We start from the raw sequence: 23,447 nt of genomic DNA on the forward strand, positions 1-23,447 counted from the left end.
CAGTCTGCTGACAGTGTCCACCAGGTCCATTATACTGTATATAGCAGTACGGTAGGCCACTGCTGTACCTACCTCTGTGTCTTCAGTCACTCGTCGTCATACATAAAGTATACTATCCATCCATCTACATTGTATACCTGTGGTGTCTTTTTTTCTTTATACTATAAACGCAGTCTGCTGACAGTGTCCACCAGGTCCATTATACTGTATATAGCAGTACGGTAGGCCACTGCTGTACCTACCTCTGTGTCTTCAGTCACTCGTCATCATACATAAAGTATACTATCCATCCATCTACATTGTATACCTGTGGTGTCTTTTTTTCTTTATACTATAAACGCAGTCTGCTGACAGTGTCCACCAGGTCCATTATACTGTATATAGCAGTACGGTAGGCCACTGCTGTACCTACCTCTGTGTCTTCAGTCACTCGTAGTCATACATAAAGTATACTATCCATCCATCTACATTGTATACCTGTGGTGTCTTTTTTTCTTTATACTATAAACGCAGTCTGCTGACAGTATCCACCAGGTCCATTATACTGTATATAGCAGTACGGTAGGCCACTGCTGTACCTACCTCTGTGTCTTCAGTCACTCGTCGTCACACATAAAGTATACTATCCATCCATCTACATTGTATACCTGTGGTGTCTTTTTTTCTTTATACTATAAACGCAGTCTGCTGACAGTGTCCACCAGGTCCATTATACTGTATATAGCAGTACGGTAGGCCACTGCTGTACCTACCTCTGTGTCTTCAGTCACTCGTCGTCATACATAAAGTATACTATCCATCCATCTACATTGTATACCTGTGGTGTCTTTTTTTCTTTATACTATAAACGCAGTCTGCTGACAGTGTCCACCAGGTCCATTATACTGTATATAGCAGTATGGTAGGCCACTGCTGTACCTACCTCTGTGTCTTCAGTCACTCGTCGTCATACATAAAGTATACTATCCATCCATCTACATTGTATACCTGTGGTGTCTTTTTTTCTTTATACTATAAACGCAGTCTGCTGACAGTGTCCACCAGGTCCATTATACTGTATATAGCAGTACGGTAGGCCACTGCTGTACCTACCTCTGTGTCTTCAGTCACTCGTCATCATACATAAAGTATACTATCCATCCATCTACATTGTATACCTGTGGTGTCTTTTTTTCTTTATACTATAAACGCAGTCTGCTGACAGTGTCCACCAGGTCCATTATACTGTATATAGCAGTACGGTAGGCCACTGCTGTACCTACCTCTGTGTCTTCAGTCACTCGTCGTCATACATAAAGTATACTATCCATCCATCTACATTGTATACCTGTGGTGTCTTTTTTTCTTTATACTATAAACGCAGTCTGCTGACAGTGTCCACCAGGTACATTATACTGTATATAGCAGTACGGTAGGCCACTGCTGTACCTACCTCTGTGTCTTCAGTCACTCGTCGTCATACATAAAGTATACTATCCATCCATCTACATTGTATACCTGTGGTGTCTTTTTTTCTTTATACTATAAACGCAGTCTGCTGACAGTGTCCACCATGTCCATTATACTGTATATAGCAGTACGGTAGGCCACTGCTGTACCTACCTCTGTGTCTTCAGTCACTCGTCGTCATACATAAAGTATACTATCCATCCATCTACATTGTATACCTGTGGTGTCTTTTTTTCTTTATACTATAAACGCAGTCTGCTGACAGTGTCCACCAGGTCCATTATACTGTATATAGCAGTACGGTAGGCCACTGCTGTACCTACCTCTGTGTCTTCAGTAACTCGTCGTCATACATAAAGTATACTATCCATCCATCTACATTGTATACCTGTGGTGTCTTTTTTTCTTTATACTATAAACGCAGTCTGCTGACAGTGTCCACCAGGTCCATTATACTGTATATAGCAGTACGGTAGGCCACTGCTGTACCTACCTCTGTGTCTTCAGTCACTCGTCGTCATACATAAAGTATACTATCCATCCATCTACATTGTATACCTGTGGTGCCTTTTAGTTGTGCGCATTAAAATATTGAGAACAAAAATGTGGAGGTTAAAAAAATAGAGAAAGATCAAGATCCACTTCCACCTCGTGCTGAAGCTGCTGCCACTAGTCATGGCCGAGACGATGAAATGCCATCAACGTCGTCTGCCAAGGCCGATGCCCAATGTCATAGTACAGAGCATGTAAAATCCAAAACACAAAAGATCAGTAAAAAAATGACCCAAAAATCAAAATTAAAAGCGTCTGAGGAGAAGCGTAAACTTGCCAATATGCCATTTACAACACGGAGTTGCAAGGAACGGCTGAGGCCCTGGCCTATGTTCATGGCCAGTGGTTCAGCTTCACATGAGGATGGAAGCACTCATCCTCTCGCTAGAAAAAAGAAAAGACTTAAGCTGGCAAAAGCACTGCAAAGAACTGTGCGTTCTTCGAAATCACAAATCCCCAAGGAGAGTCCAATTGTGTCGGTTGCGATGCCTGACCTTCCCAACACTGGACGGGAAGAGCTTGCGCCTTCCACCATTTGCACGCCCCCTGCAAGTGCTGGAAGGAGCACCCACAGTCCAGTTCCTGATAGTCAAATTGAAGATGTCACTGTTGAAGTACACCAGGATGAGGATATGGGTGTTGCTGGCGCTGGGGAGGAAATTGACAAGGAGGATTCTGATGGTGAGGTGGTTTGTTTAAGTCAGGCACCCGGGGAGACACCTGTTGTCCGTGGGACGAATATGGCCATTGACATGCCTGGTCAAAATACAAAAAAAAATCAGCTCTTCGGTGTGGAATTATTTCAACAGAAATGCGGACAACAGGTGTCAAGCCGTGTGTTGCCTTTGTCAAGCTGTAATAAGTAGGGGTAAGGACGTTAACCACCTCGGAACATCCTCCCTTATACGTCACCTGCAGCGCATTCATCATAAGTCAGTGACAAGTTCAAAAACTTTGGGTGACAGCGGAAGCAGTCCACTAACCACTAAATCCCTTCCTCTTGTAACCAAGCTCCTGCAAACCACACCACCAACTCCCTCAATGTCAATTTCCTCCTTACCCAGGAAAGCCAATAGTCCTGCAGGCCATGTCACTGGTAAGTCTGACGAGTCCTCTCCTGCCTGGGATTCCTCCGATGCATCCTTGAGTGTAACGCCTACTGCTGCTGGCGCTGCTGTTGTTGCTGCTGGGAGTCGATCGTCATCCCAGAGGGGAAGTTGGAAGACCACTTGTACTACTTCCAGTAAGCAATTGACTGTCCAACAGTCCTTTGGGAGGAAAATGAAATATCACAGCAGTCATCCTGCTGCAAAGTGGATAACTGAGGCCTTGGCAGCCTGGGCGGTGAGAAACGTGGTTCCGGTATCCATCGTTAATTCAGAGCCAACTAGAGACTTGATTGAGGTACTGTGTCCCCGGTACCAAATACCATCTAGGTTCCATTTCTCTAGGCAGGCGATACCGAAAATGTACACAGACCTCAGAAAAAGAGTCACCAGTGTTCTAAAAAATGCAGTTGTACCCAATGTCCACTTAACCACGGACATGTGGACAAGTGGAGCAGGGCAGACTCAGGACTACATGACTGTGACAGCCCACTGGGTAGATGTATTTCCTCCCGCTGCAAGAACAGCAGCGGTGGCACCAGTAGCAGCATCTCGCAAACGCCAACTCGTTCCTAGGCAGGCTACGCTTTGTATCACCGCTTTCCAGAATACGCACACAGCTGAAAACCTCTTACGGCAACTGAGGAAGATCATCGCAGAATGGCTTACCCCAATTGGACTCTCCTGGGGATTTGTGGCATCGGACAACGCCAGCAATATTGTGCGTGCATTACATCTGGGCAAATTCCAGCACGTCCCATGTTTTGCACATACCTTGAATTTGGTGGTGCAGAATTTTTTAAAAAACGACAGGGGCGTGCAAGAGATGCTGTCGGTGGCCAGAAGAATTGCGGGCCACTTTCGGCGTACAGGCACCGCGTATAGAAGACTGGAGCACCACCAAAAACACCTGAACATGCCCTGCCATCATCTGAAGCAAGAGGTGGTAACGAGGTGGAATTCAACCCTCTATATGCTTCAGAGGATAGAGGAGCAGCAAAAGGCCATTCAAGCCTATACATCTGGCCACGATATAGGCAAAGGAGGTGGAATGCACCTGACTCAAGCGCAGTGGAGAATGATTTCAACGTTGTGCAAGGTTCTGCATCCTTTTGAACTTGCCACACGTGAAGTCAGTTCAGACACTGCCAGCCTGAATCAGGTCATTCCCCTCATCAGGCTTTTGCAGAAGAAGCTGGAGACATTGAAGGAGGAGCTAAAACAGAGCGATTCCGCTAGGCATGTGGGACTTGTGGATGGAGCCCTTCATTCGTTTAATCAGGATTCACGGGTGGTCAATCTGTTGAAATGAGAGCACTACATTTTGGCCACCGTGCTCGATCCTAGATTTAAAACCTACGTTGTATCTCTCTTTCCGGCAGACACAAGTCTGCAGAGGTTCAAAGACCTGCTGGTGAGAAAGTTGTCAAGTCAAGCGGAACGTGACCCGTCAACATCTCCTCCTTCACATTCTCCCGCAACTGGGGGTGCGAGGAAAAGGCTACGAATTCCGAGCCCACCCGCTGGCGGTGATGCAGGGCAGTCTGGAGCGAGTGCTGACAAATGGTCCGGACTGAAGGACCTGCCAACGATTGCTGACATGTCGTCTACTGTCACTGCATATGATTCTCTCACCATTGAAAGAATGGTGGAGGATTATATGAGTGACCGCATCCAAGTAGGCACGTCAGACAGTCCGTACGTATACTGGCAGGAAAAAGAGGCAATTTGGAGGCCCTTGCACAAACTGGCTTTATTCTACCTAAGTTGCCCTCCCTCCAGTGTGTACTCCGAAAGAGTGTTTAGTGCCACCGCTCACCTTGTCAGCAATCGGCGTACGAGGTTACTTCCAGAAAATGTGGAGAAGATGATGTTCATTAAAATGAATTCTAATCAATTCCTCCGTGGAGACATTCACCAGCAGCAATTGCCTCCAGAAAGTACACGGGGACCTGAGATGGTGGATTCCAGTGGGGACGAATTAATAATCTGTGAGGAGGGGGATGTACACAGTGAAAGGGGTGATGAATCGGGCGATGATGATGAGGTGGACATCTTGCCTCTGTAGAGCCAGTTTGTGCAAGGAGAGATTGATTGCTTCTTTTTTGGTGGGGGCCCAAACCAACCAGTCATTTCAGTCACAGTCGTGTGGCAGACCCTGTCGCTGAAATGATGGGTTCGTTAAAGTGTGCATGTCCTGTTTATACAACATAAGGGTGGGTGGGAGGGCCCAAGGACAATTCCATCTTGCACCTCTTTTTTCTTTCATTTTTCTTTGCGTCATGTGCTGTTTGGGGAGTATTTTTTTGAAGGGCCATCCTGCGTGACACTGCAGTGACACTCCTAGATGGGCCAGGTGTTTGTGTCGGCCACTTGGGTCGCTTATCTTAGTCACACAGCTACCTCATTGCGCCTCTTTTTTTCTTTGAGTCATGTGCTGTTTGGGGAGTATTTTTTTGAAGGGCCATCCTGCGTGACACTGCAGTGCCACTCCTAGATGGGCCAGGTGTTTGTGTCGGCCACTTGGGTCGCTTATCTTAGTCACACAGCTACCTCATTGCGCCTCTTTTTTTCTTTGCGTCATGTGCTGTTTTGGGAGTATTTTTTTGAAGGGCCATCCTGCGTGACACTGCAGTGCCACTCCTAGATGGGCCAGGTGTTTGTGTCGGCCACTTGGGTCGCTTATCTTAGTCACACAGCTACCTCATTGCGCCTCTTTTTTTCTTTGCGTCATGTGCTGTTTGGGGAGTATTTTTTTCAAGTGCCATCCTGTCTGACACTGCAGTGCCACTCCTAGATGGGCCAGGTGTTTGTGTCGGCCACTTGGGTCGCTTATCTTAGTCACACAGCTACCTCATTGCGCCTCTTTTTTTCTTTGCGTCATGTGCTGTTTGGGGAGTATTCTTTTGAAGGGCCATCCTGCGTGACACTGCAGTGCCACTCCTAGATGGGCCAGGTGTTTGTGTCGGCCACTTGGGTCGCTTAGCTTAGTCACACAGCTACCTCGGTGCAAATTTTAGGACTAAAAATAATATTGTGAGGTGTGAGGTGTTCAGAATAGACTGAAAATGAGTGGAAATTATGGTTATTGAGGTTAATAATACTATGGGATCAAAATGACCCCCAAATTCTATGATTTAAGCAGTTTTTTAGGTTTTTTTGAAAAAAACACCCGAATCCAAAACACACCCGAATCCGACAAAAAAATTTCGGTGAGGTTTTGCCAAAACGCGTTCGAACCCAAAACACGGCCGCGGAACTGAACCCAAAACCAAAACACAAAACCCGAAAAATTTCCGGTGCACATCACTAGGTATAATACACCCCAGAAAAATACAATGAAACATAATGGTGCGACCACCGGTCGGTACTGCATAACCCTGAGTCCTAGCTGCAGTTGCACCCTATCGCTGCTTACACTTCCCAATCCTATCCCTGACCCAGTGGCGGAACTAGAGAGTGGCGAACCTAGGTGCATATGCACCCCCCAGCACCTACAGCCTGATTTTGAGTGGGCCACTCTGAAAAGTACGGGAGATTTAGGGGACCAAACATTTGAGTTTTAATATAACACAAGTAGATTTTAAAATGTAAACATGTGCCGTCAGAGCCAAATCTGCCTCTTTCTATGGCATCAGTGCGCCCCCTCCGCAGGACACCAGCACTTGTCACACATGTGCCCATGCTCACCAGTTACTGACAGTATGAGCCAAAATTCACATTACGTCACACGGTATGAGCTGAAAGTCACATTACGTCACACGGTATGAGCCAAAATTCACATTACGTCACACGGTATGAGCTGAAATTCACATTACGTCACACGGTATGAGCCAAAATTCACATTACATCACACAATATGGAGCCAAAATTCACATTACGCCACACGGTATGAGCCAAAATTCACATTACGTCACACGATATGAGCCAAAATTCACATTACATCACACGATATGGAGCCAAAATTCACATTACGCCACACGGTATGAGCCAAAATTCACATTACGTCACATGGTATGAGCCAAAATTCACATTACATCACACGGTATGAGCCAAAATTCACATTACATCACACGATATGGAGCTAAAATTCACATTACGTCATACAGTATGAGCCAAAATTCACATTACGTCACACGGTATGAGCCAAAATTCACATTACATCACATGATATGGAGCCAAAATTCACATTACGTCACACGATATGGAGCAAAAATTCACATTATGCCACACGGTATGAGCCAAAATTCACATTACGTCACACGGTATGAGCCAAAATTCACATTACGTCACACGGTATGAGCCAAAATTCACATTACATCACACGGTATGGAGCCAAAATTTGCATTACATCATACGGTATGAGTCTCACCTATATTTCTATATGCTAATACTAAAAGAGAGGTGGTGCTACCATACCAATCTCGTCATATATATTCAGTATATACATATATATATATATATATATATATATTTATGTTTTTATTTTTTTATTTTTTTTTACTAAAAAGGAAAGACTGAGATCTAAAAAAAAACAAAAAAACAGATCTGTGGGTGTGCTCATGGAAATTTATATATATATATATATATATATATATATACACTGCACATGTGCAGTTTGCCGCAACTGGCAAACTGTGCTGGGTCCGGGTCTGAATGACCTCCTACATCACTACACTAAATATCCCTTATACGCAGCACATCACTACACTAAATATCCCTTATACGCAGCACTACATCACTACACTAAATATCCCGTATACGCAGCACTACATCACTACACTAAATATCCCTTGTACGCAGCACTACATCACTACACTAAATATCCCTTATACGCAGCACTACATCACTACACTAAATAGCCGTATACACAGCACTACATCACTACACTAAATATCCCGTATACGCAGCACTACATCACTACACTAAATATCCCTTATACGCAGCACTACATCACTGCACTAAATATCCCTTATACGCAGCACTACATCACTACACTAAATATCCCTTATACGCAGCACTACATCACTACACTAAATATCCCGTATACGCAGCACTACATCACTACACTAAATATCCCATATACGCAGCACTACATCACTACACTAAATATCCCTTATACGCAGCACTACATCACTACACTAAATATCCCTTATACGCAGCACTACATCTCTACACTAAATATCCCTTATACGCAGCACTACGTCACTACACTAAATATCCCTTATACGCAGCACTACGTCACTACACTAAATATCCCTTATACGCAGCACTACGTCACTACACTAAATATCCCTTATACGCAGCACTACATCACTACACTAAATATCCCTTATACGCAGCACTACATCACTACACTAAATATCCCTTATATGCAGCACTACATCACTACACTAAATAACCCTATAGACCACCCTAAATCACTACAATACATCCCCCCTATACAGCACACTATGGGCCTAATTCAGTATGAGTTGTAGTTTTGCGAGAAATCGCAAAACTACAACTCAATTCTCTAGCATGCGGGGGGCGCCCAGTACAGGGCTAGGCCACCCCGCATGCCGGGTCCTCCCCAGCCGCTCGCATCTTAAGGGTAGCCCCTGCCTTTGCAGGGGTCACAGCGGCTGTGTGTGACGTCGCGCAGTTGCCCAGGCCCACCCCACAAATGGTCCAAATGGTCCAGACATGACTCCATTGTCTAGACCGCGCCCCCACAATGCTGCAACACTGCCTCCAAAATGCTGTGTCGCCACCCTCGCCAGGACTTAGATTGCAATCGCGTGTGATGTTATGTTAATATTAGAGATGAGCGCCTGAAATTTTTCGGGTTTTGTGTTTTGGTTTTGGGTTCGGTTCCGCGGCCGTGTTTTGGGTTCGAACGCGTTTTGGCAAAACCTCACCGAATTTTTTTTGTCGGATTCGGGTGTGTTTTGGATTCGGGTGTTTTTTTCAAAAAACACTAAAAAACAGCTTAAATCATAGAATTTGGGGGTCATTTTGATCCCAAAGTATTATTAACCTCAAAAACCATAATTTACACTCATTTTCAGTCTATTCTGAATACCTCACACCTCACAATATTATTTTTAGTCCTAAAATTTGCACCAAGGTCGCTGTGTGAGTAAGATAAGCGACCCTAGTGGCCGACACAAACACCGGGCCCATCTAGGAGTGGCACTGCAGTGTCACGCAGGATGTCCCTTCCAAAAAACCCTCCCCAAACAGCACATGACGCAAAGAAAAAAAGAGGCGCAATGAGGTAGCTGTGTGAGTAAGATTAGCGACCCTAGTGGCCGACGCAAACACCGGGCCCATCTAGGAGTGGCACTGCAGTGTCACGCAGGATGGCCCTTCCAAAAAACCCTCCCCAAACAGCACATGACGCAAAGAAAAAAAGAGGCGCAATGAGGTAGCTGTGTGAGTAAGATTAGCGACCCTAGTGGCCGACACAAACACCGGGCCCATCTAGGAGTGGCACTGCAGTGTCACGCAGGATGTCCCTTCCAAAAAACCCTCCCCAAACAGCACATGACGCAAAGAAAAAAAGAGGCGCAATGAGGTAGCTGACTGTGTGAGTAAGATTAGCGACCCTAGTGGCCGTCACAAACACCGGGCCCATCTAGGAGTGGCACTGCAGTGTCACGCAGGATGTCCCTTCCAAAAAAAACCTCCCCAATCAGCACATGATGCAAAGAAAAAGAAAAGAAAAAAGAGGTGCAAGATGGAATTGTCCTTGGGCCCTCCCACCCACCCTTATGTTGTATAAACAAAACAGGACATGCACACTTTAACCAACCCATCATTTCAGTGACAGGGTCTGCCACACGACTGTGACTGATATGACGGGTTGGTTTGGACCCCCCCCAAAAAAGAAGCAATTAATCTCTCCTTGCACAAACTGGCTCTACAGAGGCAAGATGTCCACCTCATCTTCACCCTCCGATATATCACCGTGTACATCCCCCTCCTCACAGATTATCAATTCGTCCCCACTGGAATCCACCATCTCAGCTCCCTGTGTACTTTGTGGAGGCAATTGCTGCTGGTCAATGTCTCCGCGGAGGAATTGATTATAATTCATTTTAATGAACATCATCTTCTCCACATTTTCTGGATGTAACCTCGTACGCCGATTGCTGACAAGGTGAGCGGCGGCACTAAACACTCTTTCGGAGTACACACTTGTGGGAGGGCAACTTAGGTAGAATAAAGCCAGTTTGTGCAAGGGCCTCCAAATTGCCTCTTTTTCCTGCCAGTATAAGTACGGACTGTGTGACGTGCCTACTTGGATGCGGTCACTCATATAATCCTCCACCATTCTATCAATGTTGAGAGAATCATATGCAGTGACAGTAGACGACATGTCCGTAATCGTTGTCAGGTCCTTCAGTCCGGACCAGATGTCAGCATCAGCAGTCGCTCCAGACTGCCCTGCATCACCGCCAGCGGGTGGGCTCGGAATTCTGAGCCTTTTCCTCGCACCCCCAGTTGCGGGAGAATGTGAAGGAGGAGATGTTGACAGGTCGCGTTCCGCTTGACTTGACAATTTTGTCACCAGCAGGTCTTTCAACCCCAGCAGACCTGTGTCTGCCGGAAAGAGAGATCCAAGGTAGGCTTTAAATCTAGGATCGAGCACGGTGGCCAAAATGTAGTGCTCTGATTTCAACAGATTGACCACCCGTGAATCCTTGTTAAGCGAATTAAGGGCTGCATCCACAAGTCCCACATGCCTAGCGGAATCGCTCCCTTTTAGCTCCTTCTTCAATGCCTCCAGCTTCTTCTGCAAAAGCCTGATGAGGGGAATGACCTGACTCAGGCTGGCAGTGTCTGAACTGACTTCACGTGTGGCAAGTTCAAAGGGCATCAGAACCTTGCACAACGTTGAAATCATTCTCCACTGCACTTGAGACAGGTGCATTCCATCTCCTATATCGTGCTCAATTGTATAGGCTTGAATGGCCTTTTGCTGCTCCTCCAACCTCTGAAGCATATAGAGGGTTGAATTCCACCTCGTTACCACTTCTTGCTTCAGATGATGGCAGGGCAGGTTCAGTAGTTTTTGGTGGTGCTCCAGTCTTCTGTACGTGGTGCCTGTACGCCGAAAGTGTCCCGCAATTTTTCTGGCCACCGACAGCATCTCTTGCACGCCCCTGTCGTTTTTTAAAAAATTCTGCACCACCAAATTCAAGGTATGTGCAAAACATGGGACGTGCTGGAATTTGCCCATATTTAATGCACACACAATATTGCTGGCGTTGTCCGATGCCACAAATCCACAGGAGAGTCCAATTGGGGTAAGCCATTCCGCGATGATCTTCCTCAGTTGCCGTAAGAGGTTTTCAGCTGTGTGCGTATTCTGGAAAGCGGTGATACAAAGCGTAGCCTGCCTAGGAAAGAGTTGGCGTTTGCGAGATGCTGCTACTGGTGCCGCCGCTGCTGTTCTTGCGGCGGGAGTCCATACATCTACCCAGTGGGCTGTCACAGTCATATAGTCCTGACCCTGCCCTGCTCCACTTGTCCACATGTCCGTGGTTAAGTGGACATTGGGTACAACTGCATTTTTTAGGAGACTGGTGAGTCTTTTTCTGACGTCCGTGTACATTCTCGGTATCGCCTGCCTAGAGAAGTGGAACCTAGATGGTATTTGGTAACGGGGGCACACTGCCTCAATAAATTGTCTAGTTCCCTGTGAACTAACGGCGGATACCGGACGCACGTCTAACACCAACATAGTTGTCAAGGACTCAGTTATCCGCTTTGCAGTAGGATGACTGCTGTGATATTTCATCTTCCTCGCAAAGGACTGTTGAACAGTCAATTGCTTACTGGAAGTAGTACAAGTGGGCTTACGACTTCCCCTCTGGGATGACCATCGACTCCCAGCGGCAACAACAGCAGCGCCAGCAGCAGTAGGCGTTACACGCAAGGATGCATCGGAGGAATCCCAGGCAGGAGAGGACTCGTCAGACTTGCCAGTGACATGGCCTGCAGGACTATTGGCATTCCTGGGGAAGGAGGAAATTGACACTGAGGGAGTTGGTGGGGTGGTTTGCGTGAGCTTGGTTACAAGAGGAAGGGATTTACTGGTCAGTGGACTGCTTCCGCTGTCACCCAAAGTTTTTGAACTTGTCACTGACTTATTATGAATGCGCTGCAGGTGACGTATAAGGGAGGATGTTCCGAGGTGGTTAACGTCCTTACCCCTACTTATTACAGCTTGACAAAGGGAACACACGGCTTGACACCTGTTGTCCGCATTTCTGGTGAAATACCTCCACACCGAAGAGCTGATTTTTTTGGTATTTTCACCTGGCATGTCAACGGCCATATTCCTCCCACGGACAACAGGTGTCTCCCCGGGTGCCTGACTTAAACAAACCACCTCACCATCAGAATCCTCCTGGTCAATTTCCTCCCCAGCGCCAGCAACACCCATATCCTCCTCATCCTGGTGTACTTCAACACTGACATCTTCAATCTGACTATCAGGAACTGGACTGCGGGTGCTCCTTCCAGCACTTGCAGGGGGCGTGCAAATGGTGGAAGGCGCATGCTCTTCACGTCCAGTGTTGGGAAGGTCAGGCATCGCAACCGACACAATTGGACTCTCCTTGTGGATTTGGGATTTCAAAGAACGCACAGTTCTTTGCGGTGCTTTTGCCAGCTTGAGTCTTTTCAGTTTTCTAGCGAGAGGCTGAGTGCTTCCATCCTCATGTGAAGCTGAACCACTAGCCATGAACATAGGCCAGGGCCTCAGCCGTTCCTTGCCACTCCGTGTGGTAAATGGCATATTGGCAAGTTTACGCTTCTCCTCCGACAATTTTATTTTAGGTTTTGGAGTCCTTTTTTTACTGATATTTGGTGTTTTGGTTTTGACATGCTCTGTACTATGCCATTGGGCATCGGCCTTGGCAGACGACGTTGCTGGCATTTCATCGTCTCGGCCATGACTAGTGGCAGCAGCTTCAGCACGAGGTGGAAGTGGATCTTGATCTTTCCCTAATTTTGGAACCTCAACATTTTTGTTCTCCATATTTTAATAGGCACAACTAAAAGGCACCTCAGGTAAACAATGGAGATGGATGGATTGGATACTAGTATACAATTATGGACGGGCTGCCGAGTGCCGACACAGAGGTAGCCACAGCCGTGAACTACCGCACTGTACTGTGTCTGCTGCTAATATATAGACTGGTTGATAAAGAGATAGTATACTCGTAACTAGTATGTATGTATAAAGAAAGAAAAAAAAACCACGGTTAGGTGGTATATACAATTATGGACGGGCTGCCGAGTGCCGACACAGAGGTAGCCACAGCCGTGAACTACCGCACTGTACTGTGTCTGCTGCTAATATATAGACTGGTTGATAAAGAGATAGTATACTCGTAACTAGTATGTATGTATAAAGAAAGAAAAAAAAACCACGGTTAGGTGGTATATACAATTATGGACGGGCTGCCGAGTGCCGACACAGAGGTAGCCACAGCCGTGAACTACCGCACTGTACTGTGTCTGCTGCTAATATATAGACTGGTTGATAAAGAGATAGTATACTCGTAACTAGTATGTATGTATAAAGAAAGAAAAAAAAACCACGGTTAGGTCACTGGTATATACAATTATGGACGGGCTGCCGAGTGCCGACACAGAGGTAGCCACAGCCGTGAACTACCGCACTGTACTGTGTCTGCTGCTAATATATAGACTGGTTGATAAAGAGATAGTATACTCGTAACTAGTATGTATGTATAAAGAAAGAAAAAAAAAACACGGTTAGGTGGTATATACAATTATGGACGGGCTGCCGAGTGCCGACACAGAGGTAGCCACAGCCGTGAACTACCGCACTGTACTGTGTCTGCTGCTAATATATAGACTGGTTGATAAAGAGATAGTATACTCGTAACTAGTATGTATGTATAAAGAAAGAAAAAAAAACCACGGTTAGGTGGTATATACAATTATGGACGGGCTGCCGAGTGCCGACACAGAGGTAGCCACAGCCGTGAACTACCGCACTGTACTGTGTCTGCTGCTAATATATAGACTGGTTGATAAAGAGATAGTATACTCGTAACTAGTATGTATGTATAAGGAAAGAAAAAAAAACCACGGTTAGGTCACTGGTATATACAATTATGGACGGGCTGCCGAGTGCAGACACAGAGGTAGCCACAGCCGTGAACTACCGCACTGTACTGTGTCTGCTGCTAATATATAGACTGGTTGATAAAGAGATAGTATACTCGTAACTAGTATGTATGTATAAAGAAAGAAAAAAAAACCACGGTTAGGTGGTATATACAATTATGGACGGGCTGCCGAGTGCCGACACAGAGGTAGCCACAGCCGTGAACTACCGCACTGTACTGTGTCTGCTGCTAATATAGACTGGTTGATAAAGAGATAGTATACTACTAATATTATATACTGGTGGTCAGGTCACTGGTCACTAGTCACACTGGCAGTGGCACTCCTGCAGCAAAAGTGTGCACTGTTTAATTTTAATATAATATTATGTACTCCTGGCTCCTGCTATAACCTATAACTGGCACTGCAGTACAGTGGCGTAAGTTCGTCCCAGGTGCCCGGAGGCAAGATAAATGTTGGTGCCCCCCCTTCCCATGCCGACTCTTTGTAAAACAAATTTGAACCTGATTTACGGTTATACAGGCAACAAAAATGCAAGTAAGCATAGATCACCATGAAGGCACAGATTACCGTTCCTATCGTAGTCCACGTGGATCGTTAAGTATGAAAAAGTTAAAAATAAAATAAAATGTGAAACTCATGTCGACCTTTTGACCAGTTGACCTAGCACATGTTGACCTAGAAACCCTATCGACCTTCCAACCCTGTCGACCTAAACATTGTCGACCTAGACACTGTCGATCTAATGATCCACACCGGATTTTTCCAAATTATGCATGTACAGTAGCACAGAAAGAATATAAATGTCCCACTTAATTCCTGGCTACTGGTGCTATAGCAGTCTATGATAGTTTTCAGTAACACAAATTTTGATGGCAGATAACCACTTGGCCCATCTAGCCTGCCCATGTACACACACACTTGGGTTCATTTTTGTTGAGTGACAATGAACCTACCAGTATATTTTTTGATTGTGGGAGAAAACCCACACAAGCATGGGGAGAATATACAAACTCCACACAGTTAGGCTCATGGTGAGAGTAAAACCCATGACCTCAGTGCTGCAAGGGAGTAATGTTATCCATTACACCGTCCATACTGCCCATTACAACATCCATACTGCCTGTAACTTACATTTTTAAAGTGGAAGTTCCATATAGACAAATTACATCACAGTAACACCCAGCCAGCGCTCTGCCTACAGGCAAGTAGAATGGACTTGAAGATATACAAATAAGTGGCCAGTCTGGCATTGAGAGGTCAAGCAAATAGGAGATCAACACAAAGAGCAATGTGCAATGGAAGGGGACTGAGAATTGGGGACAGTGTGAAATGTTCATACGCTAGCCATGGTCTAAGCTGTGTTTACTGTCTGGGAGCCGCATGCATTTATGATATATATATATAGATAGATAGATAGATAGATAGATAGATAGATAGATAGATAGATAGATAGATAGATACACAGCAAATGACCCAGCACTCCCGTATACCAGAGCTTTAGACACCCGGTGCCTCCGAAAGAGTAATGTGTATACAGCGAACAGCTGTGCGGCACTCAAGGCAATAATGACAGAACTCCAATAATGCTGGTAGACTACCAGCATTATTGGAGTTCTGTCATTATTGCCTTGAGTGCCACACCGCTGTGTGTGTGTGTGTGTGTGTGTGTGTGTGTGTGTGTGTGTGTGTATGTATGTATGTATGTATGTATATATATATAGTGTTCACTCTAGGATTTTTTTAGGGCAGGGTGCTGATCACGGGGAGGGCACATTTTTCATTCGTGAGGGCACATTTTTAAGTTAGAAGGGCAAAATTAGGTACATACTATAATGCTTGGTGCTCCCATTCCTATAGGTGAAAGCATGGACAGTGCGCGCCGAAGCAAAAATTTAGGGGCGTTGTTTCGTGGGGAAGGGGCGTGGCCACATAATAGTACCAAATCACATTATACCACACAACAGTGCCGCTTATACACATTGCACCAGGTAGAACCTCCTATACACACTGCGCCAGGTAGAGCACGTTATACATATTGCGCCAGATAGAGCACGTTATACACATTGCACCAGGTAGAACCTCCTATACACACTGCGCCAGGTAGAGCACGTTATACATATTGCACCAGATAGAGCACGTTATACACATTGCACCAGGCAGAGCACTGAGACACACTGCACCAGGGAGAGAACACTGAGGCACATTGCACCAGGGAGCGAACACTGAGGCACACTGCACCAGGGATAGAGCACTGAGGCACATTGCACCAGGGAGAGAACACTGAGGCACACTGCACCAGGGAGAGAACACTGAGGCACATTGCACCAGGGAGAGAACACTGAGGCACATTGCACCAGGGAGAGAACACTGAGGCACATTGCACCAGGGATAGAGCACTGAGGCACATTGCACCAGGGAGAGAACACTGAGGCACATTGCACCAGGGAGAGAACACTGAGGCACATTGCACCAGGGAGAGAACACTGAGGCACATTGCACCAGGGAGAGAACACTGAGGCACACTGCACCAGGGAGAGAACACTGAGGCACACTGCACCAGGGAGAGAACACTGAGGCACATTGCACCAGGGAGAGAACACTGAGGCACATTGCACCAGGGAGAGAACACTGAGGCACACTGCACCAGGGAGAGAACACTGAGGCACATTGCACCAGGGAGAGAACACTGAGGCACACTGCAACAGGTAGAGAACACTGAGGCACACTGCACCAGGGAGAGAACACTGAGGCACACTGCACCAGGGAGAGAACACTGAGGCACACTGCACCAGGGAGAGAACACTGAGGCACATTGCACCAGGGAGAGAACACTGAGGCACTTTGCACCAGGGAGAGAACACTGAGGCACATTGCACCAGCGAGAGAACACTGAGGCACATTGCACCAGGGAGAGAACACTGAGGCACACTGCACCAGGGAGAGAACACTGAGGCACATTGCACCAGGGAGAGAACACTGAGGCACACTGCACCAGGGAGAGAACACTGAGGCACACTGCACCAGGGAGAGAACACTGAGGCACACTGCACCAGGGAGAGAACACTGAGGCACACTGCAACAGGGAGAGAACACTGAGGCACACTGCAACAGGGAGAGAACACTGAGGCACACTGCAACAGGGAGAGAGCACTAGGAGGAAAGGGAGGACGGGCACAGGGCCGATGCAGAGCGGCACTCACCGTTGCAGAGGAGAGCGCTGTGCCGGGTCAGCGGGGCCGGTCTCTTGATGCTGACAGCGGAGCCCAGGTCAGCGCACAGCGCCATGGTGAGGGGGAATCAAACCATGCCGGAGGACTGGCGGGAGACACCACAGGCTCTGATTGGCTGCTCCTCCCCGCTGCACGCTGACCCTGTCTCCGCCTTCAGCTGAGAGATATCAGCGCGGCGGGGGGGAGAAGTGACAGCACGGCGGGGGGAGAAGTGACAGCACGGCGGGGGGAGAAGTGACAGCGCGGCGGGGGGAGAAGAGCAGTCCTTAGCAGGGCGGGCACAAACGGGCAGGGCGGCATTCTGTCACTCAAAAAAGGGGCAGGGCGCAGCGCCCTGCGAAAGAAGCTTAGAGTGAACACTATATATATATATATAAATCCACTTTGTCCGGCTCTCCCTTTAAGCTGGTTGCTGCAGCAGGTGCCCAAACAGAAGGATTACACAAAATAGCAGCAGGTTCAGCACTCATAGTGACTCACACACAGGTACACTGGTGGCAGGGTTAATGGCCATCAGTGTACCTGTGTGTGAGTCACTATGAGTGCCGAACCTGCTGCTATTTTATGTTTATGTGTCAAACCCCCCCCCCCTCTCTCTTTCCGAAAGTGCTTGCATTTTTACATACTGAGTGTAGGGTACTTTACAGGAGTCCACGCTCCTGACTGTGACAGCTCCGCTATCCCGCACTACCACTCTCTCCTGGCGGCTCTTTTCTTATGTGTCCTGGCGGGCGGCTGCTCTGGGTCGCGGGAGGATGTCACGTGACATCTGCGACCCAGGCCAGAGCACACAGCAGCAGACAGCACAGAGAGGAGGAGGAGCGAGCGCCGCTGATGCTGATAGCGCTGCGCTCGCTCGTTCGTTCGTCAGCTGCTGCTCCTCTAGCAGCTCCTGCTGCACTACAGAAACGTATCGTGTGAACGGAACGGGGGACAACGGAGCAGCTGTAGGCGCCGTGCCCCCTTCATGGCCAGGAGCCCGGCGGCAACAGACTCCGCTGTCTCCGGGAGTTCCGCCCCTGCTGCAGTAGTGCTCCCCAGTCTCCCCCACAATTATAAGCTGTGTGAGCTGAGCAGTCAGACAGATATATAATATATATAGATGATGCAGCACACTGGCCTGAGCCTGAGCAGTGCACACAGATATGGTATGTGACTGACTGAGTCACTGTGTGTATCGCTTTTTTCAGGCAGAGAACGGATATATTAAATAAACTGCACTGTGTGTCTGGTGGTCACTCACTATATAATATATTATGTACTCCTGGCTCCTGCTATAACCTATAACTGGCACTGCAGTAGTGCTCCCCAGTCTCCCCCACAATTATAAGCTGTGTGAGCTGAGCAGTCAGACAGATATATATAATATTATATATAGATAATAGATGATGCAGCACACTGGCCTGAGCCTGAGCAGTGCACACAGATATGGTATGTGACTGAGTCACTGTGTGCTGTGTATCGCTTTTTTCAGGCAGAGAACGGATTATAAATAAAAGTGGTGGTCACTGGTCACTATCAGCAAAACTCTGCACTGTACACTACTGAGTACTCCTAATGCTCCCCAAAATTAGTAAATCAAGTGTCTAAACGGAGAGGACGCCAGCCACGTCCTCTCCCTATCAATCTCAATGCACGTGTGAAAATGGCGGCGACGCGCGGCTCCTTATATAGAATCCGAGTCTCGCGATAGAATCCGAGCCTCGCGAGAATCCGACAGCGTCATGATGACGTTCGGGCGCGCTCGGGTTAACCGAGCAAGGCGGGAAGATCCGAGTCGCTCGGACCCGTGAAAAAAAACATGAAGTTCTGGCGGGTTCGGATTCAGAGAAACCGAACCCGCTCATCTCTAGTTAATATGATTGTGGAATTTATTTGATTTATTGACCTTAATAAATTTAGATACAAGAGACAATTTCTATATATGATATTTACTTTATTGAAGATATAGATATCTGTGCAAAATAGATATATACACATGGAGAGCATCGGTTCACTCTTTATACACAGTGTCACTCTTTCACGTATTTAACAATTTCACAAACAATAGGCAATTTTAATAAAAGTAATAAGACACTTAAGACACTTTTCTGTCCTGTGAATCATACGCCAGTGGACCATCACTAGCCAGAGCTCTCACACTCACCTGCTACCACCCAGATACTACTGCGGGCTACAGCACTGGTTCATCAGTAGATAGAGCTCTCACACTGGCCTGCTACCACTATTAATGTGGACTACATCCCTTGCTTATCAGTAACCAGAGCTCTCACACTCGCCTGCTACCACCCAGATACTAGTGCAGACTACAGCAATGGTTCATCAGTAGATAGAGATATCACACTGGCCTGCTACCACCCAGATACTAGTGCGGACTACAGCAATGGTTCATCAGTAGATAGAGACATCACACTTGCCTGCTCCCACCCAGATAGTAGTGTGGACTACAGCAATGGTTCATCAATAGATAGAGCTCTTACACTTGCCTGTTCCCACCCAGATAGTAGTGCGGACTACAGCAATGTTTCATCAGTAGATAGACATATCACACTCGCCTGCTCCCACCCAGATACTAGTCCGGTCTACAGCAATGGTTCATCAGTAGATAGAGATATCACACTCGCCTGCTACCACTCAGATACTAGACAGGACTACAGCAATGGTTCATCAGTAGATAGAGATATCATACTCACCTGCTACCACCCAGATACTAGTGCGGACTACAGCAATGGTTCATCAGTAGTTAGAGCTCTCACACTCGCCTGCTACCACTCAGATACTAGACAGGACTTAAGCAATGGTTCATCAGTAGATAGAGATATCATACTCACCTGCTACCACCCAGATACTACTGCGGACTACAGCACTGGTTCATCAGTAGATAGAGCTCTCACACTGGCCTGCTACCACTATTAATGTGGACTACATCCCTTGCTTATCAGTAACCAGAGCTCTCACACTCGCCTGCTACCACCCAGATACTAGTGCAGACTACAGCAATGGTTCATCAGTAGATAGAGATATCACACTGGCCTGCTCCCACCCAGATACTAATGTGGACTACAGCAATGGTTCATCAGTAGATAGAGATATCACACTCGCCTGTTCCCACCCAGATAGTAGTGCGGACTACAGCAATGGTTCATCAGTAGATAGAGATATCACACTGGCCTGCTCCCACCCAGATACTAGTCCGGTCTACAGCAATGGTTCATCAGTAGATAGAGATATCACACTTGCCTGCTCCCACCCAGATACTAGTCTGGACTACAGCAATGGTTCATCAGTAGTTAGAGCTCTCACACTCGCCTGCTACCACTCAGATACTAGACAGGACTACAGCAATGGTTCATCAGTAGATAGAGATATCATACTCACCTGCTACCACCCAGATACTAGTGCGGACTACTGATAATGCTGATTTATCCTTAGGAATGAAAGCTATACCTTAAACACACCTTAAATAAACTTTAACCTGGAGCCGCTGCTGCCGCTGTACTTAATACACACTTTACGTACTTTGTACGCTATTAGCGTACAAAGTCCAGTGCTGTGTACGGACTTAGCGTATAAACGCCGCGCTGACGGTACAAAGTACTCACAGCGCGTACACACCCAGAGATACACTTTAAACCTTTTACAGCAATGCAATGCAATGATAATACACTTTAAACCTTAGCAGGGCAATGAAGACACAACACCAGATTGTAATTAAACCGCTGGGTTCTGACACCACAAGGTATTATTGCTGAAAGGGGGTTACAATACAAATAATACAATGCAATATAACAGAGTAAATGGCTACATTCAATGTTACATACGTGAGTGGATTCGCTTGCGCTACCCGGTCCGGTCCTCCGTCATCTGATAGATAACGTTGTGAGTCTTGTGTCTGACCAGGCCTGCAGTAGGCTCTCTTTATACAATTCTTCCAAAAAGCAATACAATAGATACTGTAATCTCTTTGTCCATTGGACACAGGAATGCACATTTACAGTACAGGAGAGGTCATAGGTCGGTTTGAATAGGTAGGCGATGTCTTTCCGAACTGCTCTTGTGGGTGGTCTCCTCTGGATTCCCGCCGCATACATAATGTACAGTAAATACAGTTTATATCTATATTCTGCTCCTGCACATAACTATCCACAGGAACATGCGATCTTTCTCAAACCAACACCGGAATGTCACCCTTAAAATACCCTTCAGCTGGATACCAAACACCACCTTATAACCTTGTTCTGTCCCCTCCTATTCTGTAAAGGTGAATCCCTTTGTTCTGAAACCATTTAAACTGCTGTTATTTTCTGATGTGGTGCAGGGAGGCTATGTGTACATTGTGCACTATTTGGATTAAATATGTAATGTGTTTTGATTGCTTTCCATGCGTTCATAAACTCTACCGTAAATACCCATACCACACGCTAATGCGCAGGACCGCGGGAGCGATCAATCGCAAACTGCAAATATGTGCACGCACGACAGAACAAGTACACACACGGAGGCCATCTGTGTTTAGTTTGTACGTGATGTGTGTACTGCAATATTTTTCGACTTTGACACTACCGAAATAGTTCATCAGTAGATAGAGATATCACACTCGCCTGCTACCACCCAGATACTAGTGCAGACTACAGCAATAGTTCATCAGTAGTTAGAGCTCTCATACTCGCCTGCTACCACCCAGATACTAGTGCGGACTACAGCAATGGTTCATCAGTAGATAGACATATCACACTAGCCTGCTCCCACCCAGATACTAGTGTGGACTACAGCAATGGTTCATCAGTAGCTTGAGATATCACACTTGCCTGCTCCCACCCAGATACTAGTGTGGACTACAGCAATGGTTCATCAGTAGATAGACATATCACACTAGCCTGCTCCCACCCAGATACTAGTGTGGACTACAGCAATGGTTCATCAGTAGCTTGAGATATCACACTAGCCTGCTCCCACCAAGATACTAGTGTGGACTACAGCAATGGTTCATCAGTAGCTTGAGATATCACACTTGCCTGCTACCACCCAGATACTAGTGTGGACTACAGCAATGGTTCATCAGTAGATAGAGCTCTCATACTCGCCTGCTACCACCCAGATACTAGTGTGGACTACAGCAATGGTTCATCAGTAGCTTGAGATATCACACTTGCCTGCTCCCACCCAGATACTAGTGTGGACTACAGCAATGGTTCATCAGTAGATAGAGCTCTTACACTTGCCTGCTACCACCCAGATACTAGTGCAGACTACAGCAATGGTTCATCAGTAGTTTGAGCTCTCACACCCACCTGCTCCCACTCAGATACTAGTGCAGACTATACCAGTGGCCCATCAGTAGCCAGAACTCTCAAACTGGCCTGCTCCCACCTGTATTCTAGTGCAAGAAATGCTACCGGACCATCAGTAGCCAGATCTCTGACACTCACCTGCTTCCATCTGGATACTAGTGTGGACTGTGACACTGGACTGCTATAACCCAGAGCTATCACACTTGCCTAATTCTATCTGAATACTAATGTGGACTACTCCAACAGGCCAGAGCTCTCTTACTCTCATGTAATATGTTAGGTAAATTATCTACAAACAAATCCCATATTATTTCACTCAGGCAGTACCTTATAATGCATCTTTTTAGTAGAGATGAGCGGGTTCGGGTTTTACTCGGGTCTCCAAATGGCATCTTATTGGCTATCCAAAGCAAGAGACATCCGTGAGCCAATAAGATGCCGTTTTGAGAACTGAGTAAATACGAGTAAAACTGAAACCGCTCATCTCTTCTTTTTATTGCATAACTTTATCAAAATCATTTGGTGGTATTAGAGGAGATTTCTTTATAAAACAACTTATTTGGATCTCAAAATAACATAGTGCTTGATATACATAGAGCCAAATGGAAATCATACATAGTTAATGAATAAGGGGTCTATTTACTAAGCCTTGGATGGAGATA

This window comes from Pseudophryne corroboree, chromosome 6 (genome assembly GCF_028390025.1).
Source record: "Pseudophryne corroboree isolate aPseCor3 chromosome 6, aPseCor3.hap2, whole genome shotgun sequence".
Classification (NCBI taxonomy): domain Eukaryota; kingdom Metazoa; phylum Chordata; class Amphibia; order Anura; family Myobatrachidae; genus Pseudophryne; species Pseudophryne corroboree.